This window comes from Chinchilla lanigera, unplaced genomic scaffold (assembly GCF_000276665.1).
Source record: "Chinchilla lanigera isolate Chin_1 unplaced genomic scaffold, ChiLan1.0 scaffold00039, whole genome shotgun sequence".
Lineage (NCBI taxonomy): Eukaryota > Metazoa > Chordata > Mammalia > Rodentia > Chinchillidae > Chinchilla > Chinchilla lanigera.
In genome coordinates this window covers 1,334,491-1,352,632 of record NW_004955440.1, presented here as the reverse complement: position 1 = coordinate 1,352,632, position 18,142 = coordinate 1,334,491, and positions in this window count along the sequence as shown.

The window sequence follows — 18,142 nt, the reverse complement described above, 5'->3', positions numbered from 1 at the left end:
AAGGCACTTTATCTCTATAATCTTCCTCTTCAAAACTCAGAACTCCTACGTAGTCATGGGAAAAAATCAAGGAAATTCCAAGGAAGGTGTCTTGGTTACTTTTCTCTCGTTGCTGAGACAAAATACCCAACGCCCAAAATGAAGGAAGGAAAGGTTTATTTAGCTTATAGTTTGTGGAGGTTTCAGTCCATACTTGGCTGGCTCCAAGGCAGAAGATAGCAAAGCAACAAGAGCAAAGGGGGGAATGGCAGCCGAACAGCAAAGCAGCTAGAGCAAAAAGGAGGAATGGTGGCAAGCAGCTTTTTTCCCTGTCTTACTTTGTAAACAGGCTACCCCCACCTGAGTGGCATGTAATTCTCACATAATTTCCATGCCCTCCTCTTCCAGAGGCTCAGGATGTATACAAAGAAAGCATCCTGGCTTCCTGCTGAATCACTTAGCCAAACCTCTAGACTCCCCAAGTTGGCAATGTATCAACCATAGCAGAAGGGCACCCTCCTATGTACCTATGTAACTGGTCAGTGCTCCCCCAAGATACCAAGGTCAATGAAAACAAGAGAAGTCTGGGAAATGAAGCCAAGAGAGAAAATTCTAAAGAGATAACAGCTAAACATAATGGATGAAATCTGGGAATACTAGAACATTAGGTAAAAACTAAGAGACCCAAATGAAGAGTGAACTTTAGTTAATAATATACCATTATATGCTCATTAATTTTAGCAAGTGTACCATACTAGGTAAAATGTTAATAATAGAAGAACCTGTGGGAGGGTACATGGGAACTCTCTGTACTCTCTGCTCAATTTCTGTGTAACTCTAAAACTGTTCTTAAAAGTAAAGTCCATTAATTAAGAAATGAAGTCATAGCTGTTACATCTGCCTATGCTCTTAATCTAGCTCTGGGAAAGAACAAAGCCCCACGGCTTTATGTTGGAAGATAGTTCAAGCTTTTGTTTGCCATAGTCCTCGTGTGACCTCTTAGTGCCATTAAATCTCTGGAACACAGATTGCTTATTTATAAAACAGCAACAATATTATTATTGCTATTACAATATTATTATTGTATTAGGGCATTCCAGAAAAACAGAACCCATTGGATTTAGATGGGGAGAGACCCCTGCTGTGAGCTCTGGTGGGAGAGATTTATTATAAGAAATTGGCTAAAAAGGTTACCAAGGCTGACAAGTTCCAAGGTGCACAAGGCAAGTCAGCAAGCTCACCCAGGAAATCTGATGTTTCAGGTTAGGTTCCCAGGGAGGAAAAAGCCAATGGCTCCGTTCAAAAGCAGTCAGCCGTGAGTAGGTCCCTCTTATTTGGGAAGAGCCAGACTTTTGTGCAGGTCTTCAACTGCTGGGGAGAGGCCCGCTCATCTTAGGACAAGCAACCTATTCTACTCATGCAAAACACCCTCACAGAAATACCCAGAATAATATCTGGCCAAATATCTGGGCTGCCTGTGGAGAAGTCAAGTCAGCATATGAAATGAGTCACCACAACTATCTTCTCACATAGATCTTGTTATGAGAATCAAGTAGGATTACTAGTTGCAGATTTCATAACAACATAATGCTGTTAGTTTGGAATGAGTGTCCAGATAGACTAACAACCACTTCTTTATAATTCCAGAACTTTTCCACTTACATTTTTAGGGATTTGGGATACTTTTCTATAATCACACCTTTGATTTTTAGGAGCTGTCTCATATCATCTTCCTATATCCCACATGTGCAGAATAGCCTGATGTTGATGAATAGCCATGAGCTGTTAGGACTCTGGTCCTCCTGGCGTATCTCTGATTGCCTGGGTTGCTGCCCATGTTGCCATTTTCATCTCATCTTCTGTTTTTCTCTGGTTCGGGCCTCATGCTTTGCTCCTAAATTCCTGTTTACTCTTCCCCTAGGGGTGTACCATGATTGACCTCAGCTCGGCCACTTTGTGATCATCCCACTGTCCATGGACTTGATTCTTTTTCACCCCCTGGCTTGTCTTGCTCCCTAGCCATGTCGTATTTATTTCCTGTGGGCCAGTCTCTGATTAAGGTCCTCCTATCCAGTACTTTGGCAGGGTCTCTCCTCCCTGTATACCCACGGTGGCCTTATATTTTCTTTGAAGTCTCTTCTGTTCTTTTCCTGTGTGAGGACAGACAGGAGAAAAGAAAATGGAAGGTCTGTTGACTTGCCCTTGTGGTTACTCTGTTGTGGTGACACTGTACGTACGAAGTCCCTCATGTCCCCAGGCTCTTTCAGGAATGTCACCTGTACCCACAAGGGACATGCTGAAGTCCTGGTTGGCAACAAGTGAGGGAGGTAACTGGCTCACACACCTGCTGTCATTAGCAAATACTCTTCTTTCTCTTGCCTTTTCAAGTAGGAAAAGGTTGTCACCCTAGGTGCTTGTGTTTGTAACTGTTTCTCTTGGACTATATGTTTTAAAATGTTCTCATTCTACTTTCGCTTGGGTTTCAGTGGAATTCTGGAAAGAATGGGCCTAACACTGGAGATTAATGTCACCACTAATATTAGCGTCTAGTAAGTGGCCAGCCTTCCCCAGCACCTATGCCTTAAAGTCTTTGCTTGAAGTTTAGAAGTCTGTCTCACTTTAAACCCTGGATGGCTGTGCATGTCTTTTCTAGCAGCTGCTAAGTGTGCAAATGAGTGCTCTTTCATGAAATTGTTCTATGGCTACTATGGGCCTCTCAGCTTATCGCAGGGAGAAAATGCTTATCTCTGAGTCTTATACAATTCAAATGAGAGAGCTGCATAATGTGTCTCTCCTTTAATTTACAGGGAACCCGTGGTCTATCCTTCTGAAAGACCCTCTACATCTGAATGAAAAGGACTGAAAGTATGGAATATCTAATGATGCTTGTCACCAACACCAACACGCTCTCAGTACCCTTATCAGGCAGGGCAGCCAGTGGGAGCCCCAGATAGTTCAGATAGTTTTGCCCCTTGAGATCTCCTTGAGGTGCCTACATTAATTAGTCTATTTCTAACATTCACTTCAGATAAATATCAGGAAGAACACTTTGGTAAAGGGAATGTTTTGGAGCTATCTGTGATGAATGAGAAAATTAGACTGAAAATGCCCTCTTGTTATCGTTTGTTGGTGAACCAGACAACTCCGCAAAGAAGATTATAAGAACTGCTGTTTTTTTGCGGAATATTTCTTAGCCCCAAGGCCAAATATCAACTTGCATGGATTTAGAAAATCTATAATTGCAGCTAGTGTGCCAATTTGTTTTGTTTTTCCTGCTGTGCCTTCTGGATGGATTGCATCCTAGCTAAACCCATGAAGCAATTATTTCTCAGGATGCTCCCCAGCCCTTCCAACTGTGTAATGTGCAAAGGTTATTCTAAATGGCAGCTCTAGTCATGTTTTGGGGAACCAAATTTTATTAGTTTCCAGGTCACTGTTGCATGTCTTGATACTGAATGTCAGTATTGGTGACTACCCATTTCTACGTGTTACCCACTCTTCAGGACATGGCACTCTGATATGGATTAAGTTAAAACCAACTTCAGCAATGCCTATGAGGCCGTATTTCTAGGAGGAAAATTTTAAAAGAAGAAGAAAAAGAAAGAATCTATGTGAAACTGAGGAATAAATGGTTTCTTAGAATTGTTTTCCTCAAGGCACTTTTTGCAATCAAGTATTGCAATGAACTTGCCTTTGAAAAGCTAAAAAGAGCTGAGGTGAGGATGAGAAGGATTCAAGCATGAGGCAGGCTGCTGAGGCCCACCTCTAATCCAGCAGGTCCATCCTCATGTCTCATGGCCAGGCAGTTTACCAGGTGGAAATCAGGCTGAACTTTGGCCCCAGAGCCTTGCCTAGTATATGAAAAGCAGGGACTTGCCTGCTCTGCCTTATGATAGCAGGAAAAAGTTGACTTTGGCCATGGTAGGAGAGGAATGAGAGCTTAGAAATATCAGGGTCCTGAAAGTCTCAACCAGCAGAGGAGTCCTGTAATAGCAGCTCTTAGTAAAACATGATATGTTTACCAATGCTTTGATAAAGATAAGGCTTTGATTCTGAGGGTGGAGTACGAGAGGTGAATGGGCAATTCACATTTGCTGGTCTGCCACTATGCCATTCATCACTTGTATTTGCCCTCCTTAGTGAACATTAGCAGAACTGTTTGATAGTCATGGCGGGTGGAAAATTCAATTTATTTACCTCAGCAATTTGGCAGAAACTATTTTTGTATTTAAAATTTATGACAATTTACACACTTTGTCTAAGTGCCACACTCAGGAATGAAAGTGTTTCAACTGAAGGTCATACGTAGTCACTAGCTGAGACATGTATCTCCCCTGCGGAGTGGCCACAAGTATCTGACGTTGTGTTGTGTTTCACTAGCATATTTGTTGTGTTTCATTAGCATATTATTAATCTATTCCTAAATCTCATGCGATTAGGGAAGTGAGGCAGGGAAAAAATACATAGAACTGATTATTCAAATAGTGTATACATTCAAAATATTGTACTAAAAATGAAGACATTAGGTTTGAAGATAGTAAACAAAGATCTTAGATAATAGATGCATGGCATTATGGAATTGTGAGAGACACAGAAGGATGTGACTATTGATTGGATGTCTGCCACCTCTCCACAGTGTCCATTAACACTTTCCTGGGCAAGATGGATCACTCATTGGTCTGATCATTTCATTTTGTATTTTGAGTCTTACTCACATATATGCAGTTTACTTTGCATAGTAGTAACTAGGTGAAGACACATGTATCTGCCATCCTTAAGTGCCATTTTGGATGAAGACACCAGTTCTTTTGTCATGGTTCTCCCAAACACCTTAGTGATTCACTCGTTTCCTTCTTTTCTTTGATATTTGTAGAGGTACCAATAGTAAGTGTGACTTCCTAGAGGAGCATCAGAACTGAGGAGTACAAAAACCAGATATCAGGTGACTCACCTCTGTATCCTTTGACCTGCTGATGGCATATTGTATCTGTATCTGCAGGACAGTCTGTAAGTGGCCCAGAGTTGACCTAGTTCTCTCCTCTTTCTTGCATGTAATTCTCCAGAAATTCCTGGAATGTGTTAGTAGTATAACATCCTGAGATACAGAACTGCCTGCAACAGCTCAGACCTTGTCTGTGTCCCTTCTAGGAAATGTAACATCATGAATAAAGGAAGGAATTACCCAACTCAGCCAAGGTTTTATTTTTATCTCACTTGGAAGTAAGATATCTTCAAAGCTTTAGCATAGTGATTCCTGCTGTCCTTAAGGTGTACAAACCTGAGTCGGATGCCTTTCAGGGTCTTTTAGCTGTGGACCAGTAGGGTACTTGTAGTTGAGGCTTCACCTACGTTTGCAGCCTTCTTGAACCTTGGGGGCCTGGCACATAGTAGATACTGGGCTTCTCCTGTCCCTTGCTTCCCGTGAGCAATAAGTCCTCTCTATGTAACTTGTGTATGAGTTTGTTTTGCCTCACTGAAATCACATACGCGGCACCTACTACACAGTGACCTGCTCTGCGGGATGCTTTTCCAAGGCAGAAATGAGCCTGGCCCTCATTTAGGTGAGTCTATCAGCTTTTCTTAAACAGTCATGCTTTGCTGTGAGGTTTTGAAGATTCATGCTCAGCCAGGGCAAGCAGACATTAGTTTATTCTCCTTTTCTTAAAATCCACAAATTCTTTGATCTCATGTTTCCCTGTTGCTTTTTGCACTCAGATGCTGTTCTGAACACCTGCTACCCAGCTAACTGCCACGGTTATTTTGAGGCTTGCTTATCCAGACATCTGGAACGATAGAATTCAACTTTTGCCCCCTCAGCTGTGCATGTTCACAAGTATGGGCTGATAGAGATGGCTGCTTTGAGGACAGCCACAGGCTGGTGCTCAGTTCAGGGTTACTCTGATTTATTTGAGGCCACTTTCCACTACTGTGTTCACAGAGATTAACACGAGAACGCAGTAGATTTGGAAGAGTTGGTTGCTCTAGAATTTCAATTTTCCAGTTTTTAATGAAGTGTCACAGCTGTGGGGTTAGATTAGCTATTGGAATTTTATGGTGTATGAAGTTTAAGAAGTCAAGGGAATGGACTAGGAAACACAAAATAATTAGCTATACATTTATCCTCTTAACTTTATCCTTGGTGAATATATAAAGAAAAATTGGCAATTGCATTGGGTATCAGGGGAACTCAGTTCTCATCCAGTTGCTGCCTGACGACTTGTGATGTGGGTAGTTAGTCACTTGCTCTCTGGGCTTTAGCTTCACATTTTGTCAGTGAATATATTGAGCTGGATTTTAGCTTGGGAAATGATCATCTAGGAGCTTTCCAGACCTGCTCAAATTGGACACCTAGCTATGAATTTATTAGTATTTTTAAGAAGAGGTTCAAACTATCTTCAAATTCTAAAGAATTGTTAAACAGAAACATATTATAAACCATGGTACAAAATGATTTTAATGGACCATTCCAATCGGGATGTCCCAGGATTTTGGAACATTTTATAACAAAGAGAAGTGGACTTCAGTTCATACTTACTGCCCATTGTAGAGATCTTCCTAGCATCATATATCTTCCTAGCACCTATAATCTCCTATATACTTCGGTTAAGTCATTCAATTATTTGTTCATCAAATATTTACTAGGAAGCAAGTTAACACATACAGATTGAGTGCTTATTATGTGTCAGACACTGTCTAAATGGCTTAAATCTGTCACATTTTAAGAGCCAATGTTCAATTTTTGAATCTCTGTTATGCTTTCAGTACCACTGAGACCTGTGGCTTTTAATTTTCTGTGAGTATTAAAATTGGTGAAGAGTCAATGAAACTCTTGTGTTGAACCAGCGTGGACCTGTTTAATCAAAATTTTTGGGAGTCGGGACAGCAGTATTTTACAAAAATTCTCCCCCACTCCTCAGGTGATTTCAAAATGTATCCAAGGATGAGAGTTGTTGATTGGGATGGTGTTATGGTTGATACATTGTGTCAACTTGGGGAGTCTAGAGGTTTGGCTAACTGACTCAGCACTTCTGCTTCTTGGGGTAAAAAGGACATGCCCTTACCCTTCTGGGATGTTGTTCATTGTGCCAATTTGAGAAGTTTAGAAGGTTAACTATGTGACAGCAGAGAACCAGGGTGCTTACTTTGTATTCATCCTGAGCCTGTGCAAGAGGAGGGCATGGAGATTATGTGAGTGCTGCAGACCCCTTGGGTGGGAGCAGCCTGCTTACAATATAAGGGAGGGAGAGAGGCTTCCTTTGTCTGCCACTCCCCTCTTTTGCTCTTGTTGCTTTGCTACCTTTCACTGCCCTGAATATTTGCCCTCGGAGTCAGCCAAGTATGGACCGAAACCTCCACAAACTGTAAGCTAAATAAACCTTTCCTTCCTTAATTTTGGGAGCTGGGTATTTTGTCTGAGCAATGAGAGAAAAGTAACCAAGACAGATGGTGATACTTGCCCCCCAGAAGACAAGATTAGGTTGAGAAAGCACAAGGAATGATTGTTGAATTCATGTATAATTATTTATAGCTATCAAATTGTGAAAGTGTTTCCCAGTGCATTTGGAATAAAATATAAGCCCTATCAATAAGACGTTAGATGGTCTGCTGCTTGTCCACATTAGTTCATTCAATAATACTGATTACACGCCTAGTATCATACCAGACAATGTCCTAGGCAAGAAGGATAGAATAAGAAGTCATACAAGTTCCCTGCTCTTTGGAGCTTACATTCTGGTGGAAGAGATAAATTGTTATATGTAAATACATTTTTTGTTCTATTTTTTTTGTTTTTTCTCCGGTACTGGGAACTGAACTCACGACCTTGGGCTTGCCAGGCAGGCGCTTTGCTGCTGAGCTAAATCCCCAGCCCCTGTAAATATATTTTATATGAATCTCAAACAATGACAAGGCCTATAATAGAAATCAGGATAGTGAACTTGAGAGTGAAAGGGAGCTCATGAGCTCATATAGGCGGTCTGGTCAGGGAAGTTCTCTCTGAAGAGGTCAACTTGTAGCTGGAATTTCAATGCCTGGGAGCCATCCTTGTGAAGATCTGGGGAAAATGACCCTGGGCAGAGGGAATAGTATGTTAAAGTCCCTGAGTCCCAATGAGCCTGGCACAAAAGCTTGAGAGTTAGAGTAAAGTGGAAAAGAGCTGGGATGGAGGCGAGGGGTAAGGGTGAACAAAAGCCAGATGACTTAGGGTTTTGCAGGCATGGTTTGAATTTTATTTTAAATGCCCCATTGACACTTGCACCTAGGGCCTCACTTCACAATTGGGCATTTACTGTTAAGTATCAATAGTAGGTAAAGCAGTACTTGCTTTGCATGGTACTATATAACCAAGCCTCAGTTAACACACAACCTTGCAAGGCAAGAGCACAGTTCGTATGTGCACAAGTTTTGTTGGTACCATGAAAAGTGAGAATGGTTTTCTGATCATTTTTTTTTGGAATCTTGTTTTTTAATTTAACTAGGGTGAAGAGACCTTGAGATAAAGAATTATTGTTCTCAACCATTCATTCCCTCTGTCTAAACTATGTACCTATGGGAGAAGTAGACAGCCTCCTCCCCCATTGACTTTGTGCTTCACTGTATGACTTGCTTTGGCTGATAGGACATGAGCAGACTAGACACTGCCTTCTTTGAAGCAGAGGAAGTAACTGGGTGTGCGCTGCTGAGCTTATCTGTACCACTCTTGAATTCTGTCCACTGCAAGCCCCAGAGATGAGCTCTTCCTTCATTGTGGATCCACAAGCAGACATACACTCTTAAGCTGAGGCAAGCTACCCGGAGCCCAGCAGAGCTAATCAGAGTCAAGGCCAACTCACAGCTCTTGAATGATGTAGGCAAGAAATAAACATTACTGCTGTTAGCCATGAGGAAATAGCATTGTCTGTTACTGCACTAAAGGTTGCCTAGTAAAGCATAGCGTGTACTGAAAACATAACACTCATGTATGTTGAAATACTTTCTGGCTAATTAAACATGATTAGAAACATGGTCTTTGGAGCCAGACTGCTTGGGTTTAAATCCCAGCTGCGATACTCACTGTTGGAATATGAACAACTTGCTCAACCTCTCTGTGTCATCTGTAGAGTATATATAATAGTAGTAGTATATATATATAATACACCTTAAACAGTTTTTGTGAGGATTAAATTAGCTTAAGTGCTTTCATTAGTGGTCATATGTTAATATATTTTTTCTGAAGATTGTGCAGTATACATGGTGTTTGTGATGTCTTAGCTTCATTTGGGCAATACAGTAATCTTTATCATCCTTTTTGTTTTTATTCCTTTAATGTGTTAAAGTGACCTCTTACCAACTACAGTGTATTTTGTCAGAAAACCTTTTCACTGAGTCCTTAAGATTTTACTGTGATTAGTATTTCCTCATGTTCAGTGGACCCGGCTTTTATTCTCATCTTTCAAGTCAAAGATGAAAATGTTCAGCTGAACCATGTCTTGCAATACATATCTGACATTTTATCAAGTGGCACAGCATTTTGATTAAATAGGAAATAATTAGAAAAACAAGGAGTAAAAGGAAATATCCACCAGCTGAGGAAATTCTGGCATTGGAAACTGTGAGTACGTATGATGGAGGAAGACACATTCAGATTTAATAAAAGTTCTGGACATTCATCTTAAAATCAAGAAGTTATACCAAGAATCAAACATACTTTCTTATCTTGGAGGAAAACCAAAAACTCTGAAAGTTAGTAAATAGAAGTTGCTTTTATTTCTCCTTCATTGGTGATGCCAATTCATGTAAGTTTCTATTATATAACATACATCTTTCTGTATAGCTCACTAGAGTCTCAGTTAAGCTTTTTCTTATTTTGTTTTGTGTTTTTTTGTTTGTTTGTTTTTCTTCTGGTACCAGGAATCAAACTCATGACCTTGCACTTGCCAGGCAGGCACTGTGTCACTAAGCTAAAGCCCAGCCCCTCATTTAAGCTTTTGTAACCTACTATGAAGTCTAATGCAGGGTAAAACTTTTCCTTTTATTTCTTTATTTTTACTGGGCACCGAATTAAGCCATTTATCAGTGCTTTATACTCAATTCCTAAATACGTATTTGTTCTCCCTCAGCCTCCCAGCTTTTTCAAAGCATTCCTTGTCTCTTGAAATACTTTTAAATAAAAAACGTAGCCCTTTCACAAGAACTGGTTCTGCCAAAACACAACCACTGATTGTGTTTTTGTTTTTGAAACGTCAACAGACAGTGGATTTGAATGAAATTGGGGAACTTTCTGGGTGGAGCAGTGTGGTGCGTTGTCATTTCAGTAGGTTTGCTTGGTAGCACAGAATTTTCCATGGGCACCAGAACCCTTGAGGATGGAGATGGAGTTGTTGCTGAGTATGTCATACTGCTACATTGGCAAACCTCATCTCTGGGTGAACTGATGATAATATACCAACAGTAGCAGAAGAGAAACAAAATTTATAGTTATTGGGAAACAATATGATATGCACTGGGAAGCTGGTTATGTGCCCTCTGGTCCCATGTCTTCACAGAAATATGTTGTCACTAAGTCTTCACAGAAATATAGTTGTCACTAAGGTGAGGAGAATTGCTTCCATGATCCCTGTGGATACCCAGAACTTTAGAGGTTAAGTTCTTTATGTAAAATGGTATAGTATTCACATTAAACCTATTCATATAATTTTCATATACTTCAAATCACCTCTAAGTTATTGTAATATAATGTAAATGCTAGGCAAGGGGATTTTATTCCATACTGCTTAAAGGAATAATGGCAAGAACAAAAATCTATATATGTTCAATGCAGATGCAATTTGTTTTTAAATATTTTTAGTATCTTTAATCTTGGTGGATTGAATCTGTGGATGTGGAGTTCATAGATAGAGAGGTCTAGCTGTCTTTACATAAGTGTTCTAGATCTTATTTTCCACATTCCTACATTTCCCGAGTGTTCTTTGAGCAAATAGAAATGTATTCCACCTGTAGTATCCAGTGGAGAATTACACTTTACATTTTGTTGTCATATATCTTTTTTTTTTTCTAAGGGGGAAAGGTTTATTGAGCTCACAGTTTGTGGAGGTTTCAGTCCATAATTGGATGGCTCAAAGGCAGGGTGGCAGAAGACAGCAGAAGCAATAAGGGCAAAAAGGAGTGTTGTCATGTGTCTTTTATGTTAGCATGTGATATTTATCCTATCTTTCCTTGATTTTCATCATGTTATCAGTTTGAGGAGTATAAGAGTTTTTTTATATAGAATTTTAAAAAACTTTATTATAGACATATGATGAAAGAGGGAGAGGGACATGTTAATAAAAGGGAAGGATATTCATGTCTTTGGGGGGAATGGGGAAAGATTTCATGGAAATGAGGGCAGCACCTCCTTTTGGTTGTTATATATTTTTTTCTGGTCATCATCAGGACAATTGCCGAGTGTCACGGTGCTGGGGTGTCTCATCAAGCATGCAGCATTATGATGAAGTCACAGATTGTCTAGCAGTCACTCTGGCAGCCATCTTACATGAGCGGGTTTGAACAGCCCACCTGACTTATAGTCCTCCTGTCCGCACAGATAAACAGGATTAAAACAAAGTAGAAAGTCAACTTGGTCCGGTAGGGAGTATAAGATTGGGGTAATAGTTTAACTTTCCAAGTTTAGCGTCTATGTTCATTGTTTAGACACCTTCCAGACTCCGAGATTCTCTCTGGTTTCACTTTTATCTTTTCAAGGATATTTCCCTCTTCCCACACCATTTCACATCTAGCAACATATAGTTGTCAGCCTGCTGAAGGCAGAGACTCTGTCTTGTTCGGTTTATAGCTATTTTCAGTGCTTAGAGCAGTGCCTGGCATATAGTACACAGTAAATTTTACCTTCGCAACTGTGCAGAGGTTCTTTTTTTTTTATTAAGAAACAGAGAACCACTCAGGGTCCAAGCAAAGAGAGGTTTTGTGTGGGTGCAGTGGTTTCATGGGAATTGGCACCATCCTGACTCCCATCGGTTTGTTGCCATGGCTGCGGCCCTCTGGTTTCTGCCTATCCATGTTGCATTCCTAAGAGGATAATTGGAGTGACAGAGCTCATATGCTGAACCAGACCCTGTAAGTCACAGGTGACCAGCCAACCTGTGACGGGACATGCTGTTAGGTGACCAGACCTGGTCTAATCAGCTGCGGCTGGCACAGTTTGAAACATTGCTTTGGCAGAATAGGCTGCAGACAGAGCCTACTTCCTTTAGATGGCTGTGTGAGCCAGTGAACAGAGAAGTCAATCAGGGCTCAGTAAGAAAAAGATAGCCCCCACTGCAGAGAGTTTGATAGGGCAGGTATTGCATGGGGTAAGGGTCTATAAGGGAAATACAAGACAGGGACTAGGGGAGCAAGGGCTGAGGTGGGAGCAGGTAGCAGAGCTCAGGGACATGGAGAGCTGTGTCTACATATACCTAAGGGGGTTGGTGGGGCTGCAGTGGCTCTGCTGGAAAGGGTGTGCACAGAGAGATACTTGACCCTCCCCTGGTTCCCATCAGCTGAACCCAGTTGGAAGACACAGCAAGGGGAGTTTTGGTGCAGACCACAGAGGTGAACCTTCCAGGGCGGGAAGAGGGGATACAATGGGAGATTCGGATGTCACGCTGAGGGTATCTCCAGTCTGAGGGCACAGAAAGGGGGAGGACACCAGGCAAAGAGCTTTAACAGTTCCTCAGAGGCAGAAATCACACGGTAGCGAGTCGTATTAGACAGGGCCTTTTGAAAGCATTGTAAAAAGTATTGCATGGAAAATAGATCTCCAATATATTCAGATGTTAGTAATTTATCCTCAGTTTGATTACTGTTGATGTAGTTGAGCAGGGTCTAGATACATAGGGGGTAGCCAAGTGTTAAATGGGTCTTCAAAGGCCATTTTATCTTGAATAACATACTACGAACACTCATAGATGCTGCCAGTATAGTTACACTCTTAAGACAAAAAACACTTTCATTATAAATATGTGTGTGCACATGCATGTGTGTCCATGTGTGTTGTGTGTGTGAGTTTGTGTGGTCATCCTCAGGATCCATGGGAGACCGATTCCATGGAACCCACGGATAAGGAGACCGTATATGTGTATACAAATGCATAATCAAATGTATTATGCAGGAAATGTGTGTATATTAGTCCTGGATACCTCAGTAAATGTTATCTCCACATTTCCCTTCAATGAAATGGGCTGAAGGAAGTGAACCTGAGTCTAGACAACAGAGCAGTAGTGGAGAAATGCCGTGTGGTCTCTGAGTACAAAGAGAGATCTCACAAGAGGAGAGGTTTCCAGGAAAGATGGTCGCAGGGAGGCCTCAGGCTCCCTTTAACAATCAGCTCATGATCTGTTCTTGCAGGAACCTTTAAAATAAGCAGCTGAATACGCAGCAGCCCCAGCAGTACCTCTGCCATGCTGCTGCTCTCACCTCAAAGTGTCATTTTTCCTTTCCTTGTCTGAAGCCCACCAGTGGTGTTGGTACAGCTCAGACCCACGCCGAGATCCCCACCACTGAAGCTCCCTGCATTGCTGCAGGAAACCTCCACCTTCTCAACAGTGGCTTCACCTTGCTGGGAAGTTGTTGTGTGTGAAACACTGTGCTGAATGCATTAATGATTATTGCCTTGTGCTGTCAGAACCTCCTGCGGTGGAGGGATTCATAGCTCTGACATTCAGATTAGAAGAGCGAGGCAAGTCCCAGTCAGTGCTGAACCCATACACACCGCTTGTTCTGCCCTGTGTTCCTCCTCCGGGCTTCCATCTCCATGCTACTTGACTTCTTAGCAAGTGCGCATGTGAAGTAAATCGTCTTCACTCTTATTCCACTTCTGTTACCACCTTATCAGCACTTTTCCAGAAAGAATGACACTTTCTTGTTCTTTGTCTCCACCAGCACATGGGTGTTACTAAGCATAGATCAGACAGGCACCAGCAAGTGTCGACTGGCCAGTGGAGCCTTCGCCTACTGCAGACACAGCACTCTTCCTGCCTTCAGAGGTAAAAATGTGAGGCCTGGTTTCTTCTTATTTGCCATTTCCTAAGCAGTTCTCAATCTACTCCTTTAGGATCATCTCTTTAATTGGAGAGAAAACCTTAATAGGGGAGCAGCCATACAGAGGAGGCACTTGTCATTAAGAGTTTTCTTCTATTCGATATTCTAACAGTGCGACGCGTCACCACCCAAGAAAACAGCCAAGGTTTCTTTTGCTTCCTGCAGGACAGCTGGAACTTGTCTTAAAAACCCGCCAGCAACCACCTGATTTAAGGCTCCTGGTCAACCCAGTCCTACCGCTAGATAGCGCTGCGCCCATAGGTTTAGCGTCTTCATCTTTCATTAATAAGAACTAGAGCCGCTCACAAAATACACAAAGAAGTTTCTCAACAGGATTATTTGGTGTGGAAAGGTACCTCCCAGGATTAAATTAAAAGCTTTTAGAAACAGTTGGTGGATGGAACAATTTAAATCATTTCTGTGTTTTCTTAATTCCCAGTAAGATGATTAGCCTGCAAGCAGAAAATTGGTGAAATTCCTCTGAAAAGAGTGAAATTGCTGCATTAATGCCTCTAATAAGGCAGCAATCATTTTCCTACCCCAGCTTCTCCCTGCCTTTTAATCCTGAAATATAATCTTGCCACCTGGGCAAATGGAAATTTGAACTTATTTTTAAGAAAAATAGCTAGTAAATGATACTAGCAAAATGGTGTGGATTAGACTAATGCCTAAATAGCTGATAGGAATTAAGCAATTAAAGATACTTTTTTCATGGTTTCCCTTTTGGATGTAGGAAATTTAGTCAGAAAGAGCACCTGGAATTTGTGAAACAGGAGATAATATAGGCAAAAGCAAATTTTAAAGTAGAAAACATATGCACATATTAAAATAGAACCCCATTAATATGTACAATGAGTATATGTTAATAAAAAATAAAATGGAATGTGTAGCTAAACTGTAAATGCTGTTTTATTTCATTTGTCTTACTGAATATGTGGTATTTTTCTACTGAGTTGTAATTTTGATGATTACCTGGTAATGTTGTATTTAGGTGAGAAAATTATACAGTGAGAGTATGAAGGGGGAAGGAAATCAACAATATCTTTAAATGAATTAGATAGATATTGTGGAGTGGAGAAATGAGAAAGCCTGTGAAGAAAGAATGAGTCTCTGATTTCTATCCTTGACAGTTTACAGTCTGCAAAAGGAAAGAAAAGATCACCATTTACCAGAAGGAACTTGGTTATAATATAAAGAAGCCCATGTCAGCAAGCATAGGGCAAAGCTTAGCATGTACCTGTTGCTAGTAAACTGTGCTTTGACCGCATTGAAAGGTCATTAGAAAGTGTCCGAGAAAGAATGCACTTCAAGCTTAATAAAATGGTCTAGAGAGGCACAGTTCGGTCATGCCTAGAAGATGACATTTTAGGGGGAATGTGGGAGACAAGTGGTATCTCCAAGGATTCAGCGAAGGAAAAAACAGATGGAAAGAGATATCCTGATGAAATACAGTCTCTGCTGTAGGTTCTAACTTTAGGGTGAAACGTATCTTTTCCTAAGGATACCAATTCACCTTTACAGTTAGGTGGGAATCTCACTTGTGCTTTAGTTTTCTGGTTTCTCCCCTCCATCTTGACCTTCCTATTTTAAAGGCACCATGCCTTACACTTAGGAGCTCTTACTCAGGATGAGTCCTTAGTTATCTGCTCAGTGACTCTGTGTAAAATGGATTTTGATTAGACAGATTTTTTTTCCTCCCCCACATTTTCCCTCTCTGAGCTGCTCCCATTTTGGATACCAGCGTATGGTGTTTCCACACGATTGAGAACCACAGATTTGGACACAATTACTACTGGAAATACAGTGTAAGGGGGGAGCCAACAGACAGTCATGGGGTCTTTTCAGCCAGCTGCAAGACCATGGTGCACTTTCTCCCCCGGGCTGTAGTTTCTTCCTCTATGAAATGGAGACATTACTCCCTGATGTTGTAGAATGGTACGTATAAGGGAAGACTCTGAAAAGTGGAGAAGATGATGCAAAAACAAACATGGCTGTTATTTTTATGAAAAACTACTATAGGTATTAACAGTGTCTTCATTTAATGCCTCCTACTGACACCTGTAGGAAAATACTTATTTTCAGCACTGGATAAAATTTATTTTTATGGCCTTTGAATCTACCACCTTATAAAACTAGTGTTTATTGTGTGCTTATAATGCACCAGGTGCTATTTGAGACTCTTCTACTAAAGAGCAAAAGAGATGCGAAGATGCTTGGATAAGTTTTTAAATAATTTTTATCACATGATTATTTTTCTTTTTTTCCTTCTTAGAGGTAGGGAAATATAGAAAACTGGTGGTGAGAAAGGCATTAATATAAAAAAAAATTAAAAAGCTTGTATGGTTCCTCATTAAAGATATCCAACTTCATCACCACCAAATGACTCCACCCATAACCCAGCCATGTTTGCCCCAGCATCTCGGCTACATATGGTCCTTTATTGGCCCCCTGGGTACTGTGTGAGTCCTATCTCTTGAAGCTGGCAGTGCCCGCTGGGATAGTCAGAGGCAGCAGCAGCACCAGAGCTGCTGTTTTCAGTGTGGCTGATGCTGGATTTTAAGTATTCTAATTAATTGCACTTTTTAATTGTGAAAGTTCTCCAGGGTTTCTGAAATGAAGGGCACTGATTTTGGAAAAAGAAAATCAACCACCAGCTGTTCAAATTCATGAGTTTTTGTTGTTTTTTTTTTTTCTCTTGTGGATCAGATACACACTGCTTTTAGGAGGTGCCCTGGGTAGGGATTTGGGCTCTGACTTCTGAGCCACACTAGGGAAAGATTGTTAGCTTCATTGTAGAGTTCAAGGTTGAAAACAAAAGACCGAATAATCACACACACAAGCAATCTAGAAATGGGGATTGTGAATGTTGTGAATGTTGCAACTGGTGATTCTGATGAAGCTGCCTGAACCCCAGCTATCACAGCTCAGTTTCCATGGCTAGAGAAATGTGGGAACCTATAAACAGATCAGCGAGAGTCCCTATGGGCTTTGATAGATGCTGGACCTGGTCCAGGGTGGCTGCCATGTTCCTGAGGCTTGTGCAGTGCTCTGCTTGGAGAAGAGACACCATTCTCCGTTGCATTCCCAGATCCTCTGATGCTCCTGAACTCTGCTTCCACATCCCACATACCAGGCAGTGGCTTTCAGTCCTGTGGACCTGGCTGGGTCCCTTAGCTCTTGCATCCATAGGGCCATGATACATCTTTTGCAATGGCTTGTTTTTCTCACTCCCTTCAAACGTACAATCTTTCAGGCAGGTGCCCAGTCCTTTGCAGTGTTTGGTACAAAGGAGGCGTTCTGTCAGTGTTTCTGAAAAAAATACAAGCGTCTAAGGAAGAGTTTCCAAAACTTCAGTCATTTGCATTCTACCTTTGTGATTTTTGGTATATTTGAAGCACTCCTTATAATGTAACAATATTTTTCATCAAACATATTTTAAGTCAAATTACTTTTTAAAAACTTAACCTTGTTTTTAAGCACTAATATTTGTGAAATGACAGCTAGCTCTGCTGGCAGTGATTTTACCAGTATACATGAAAATGAGCACAAATTAAAGAAACATTTCCATTTGAATACTCATCTTGCAGACAGCCTATGCTCAGTGTATGGCTACAGAGTCCTTGCTGGTGCCAGTGGGCCAGATTTCCCTGCCACTGACTTAGCCAATACCACCACCATCACTTTATTACCATTTTCTTGCCTCGGTTGCTACTGGTCTCATCATCCCCAGGCTGCCCAGTCTCCTGTCCCCATGTGGCCTTAACTGTTTGTGAGAACATGATTTAATAGGTACATACTGGCTTTTGATCTGTGACAAAGTATTAAAGATTAACAAGGTGATACAAGTGAACTCCAGAGAACAGGCTCCAGGAAACAAAATTTGGGGCACCAGTGGCTGATTTCTTCAAGGGAGAAATTTAGGGTGGAGGAAACTTTTGATATCATCATCAGATGACATTTATGTTTTGGCATTTTATTTAATTAAAAATTATTTGTTTTATAAGGATAACTTTCTCCATTTCAGGGTTAAGCCATCCTAGCTTGTCTAACTTTTCAGTCCATTAGTGAGTTTGAAGACTTCTTTCCTGAATTCTCCTTATTTTTCTTT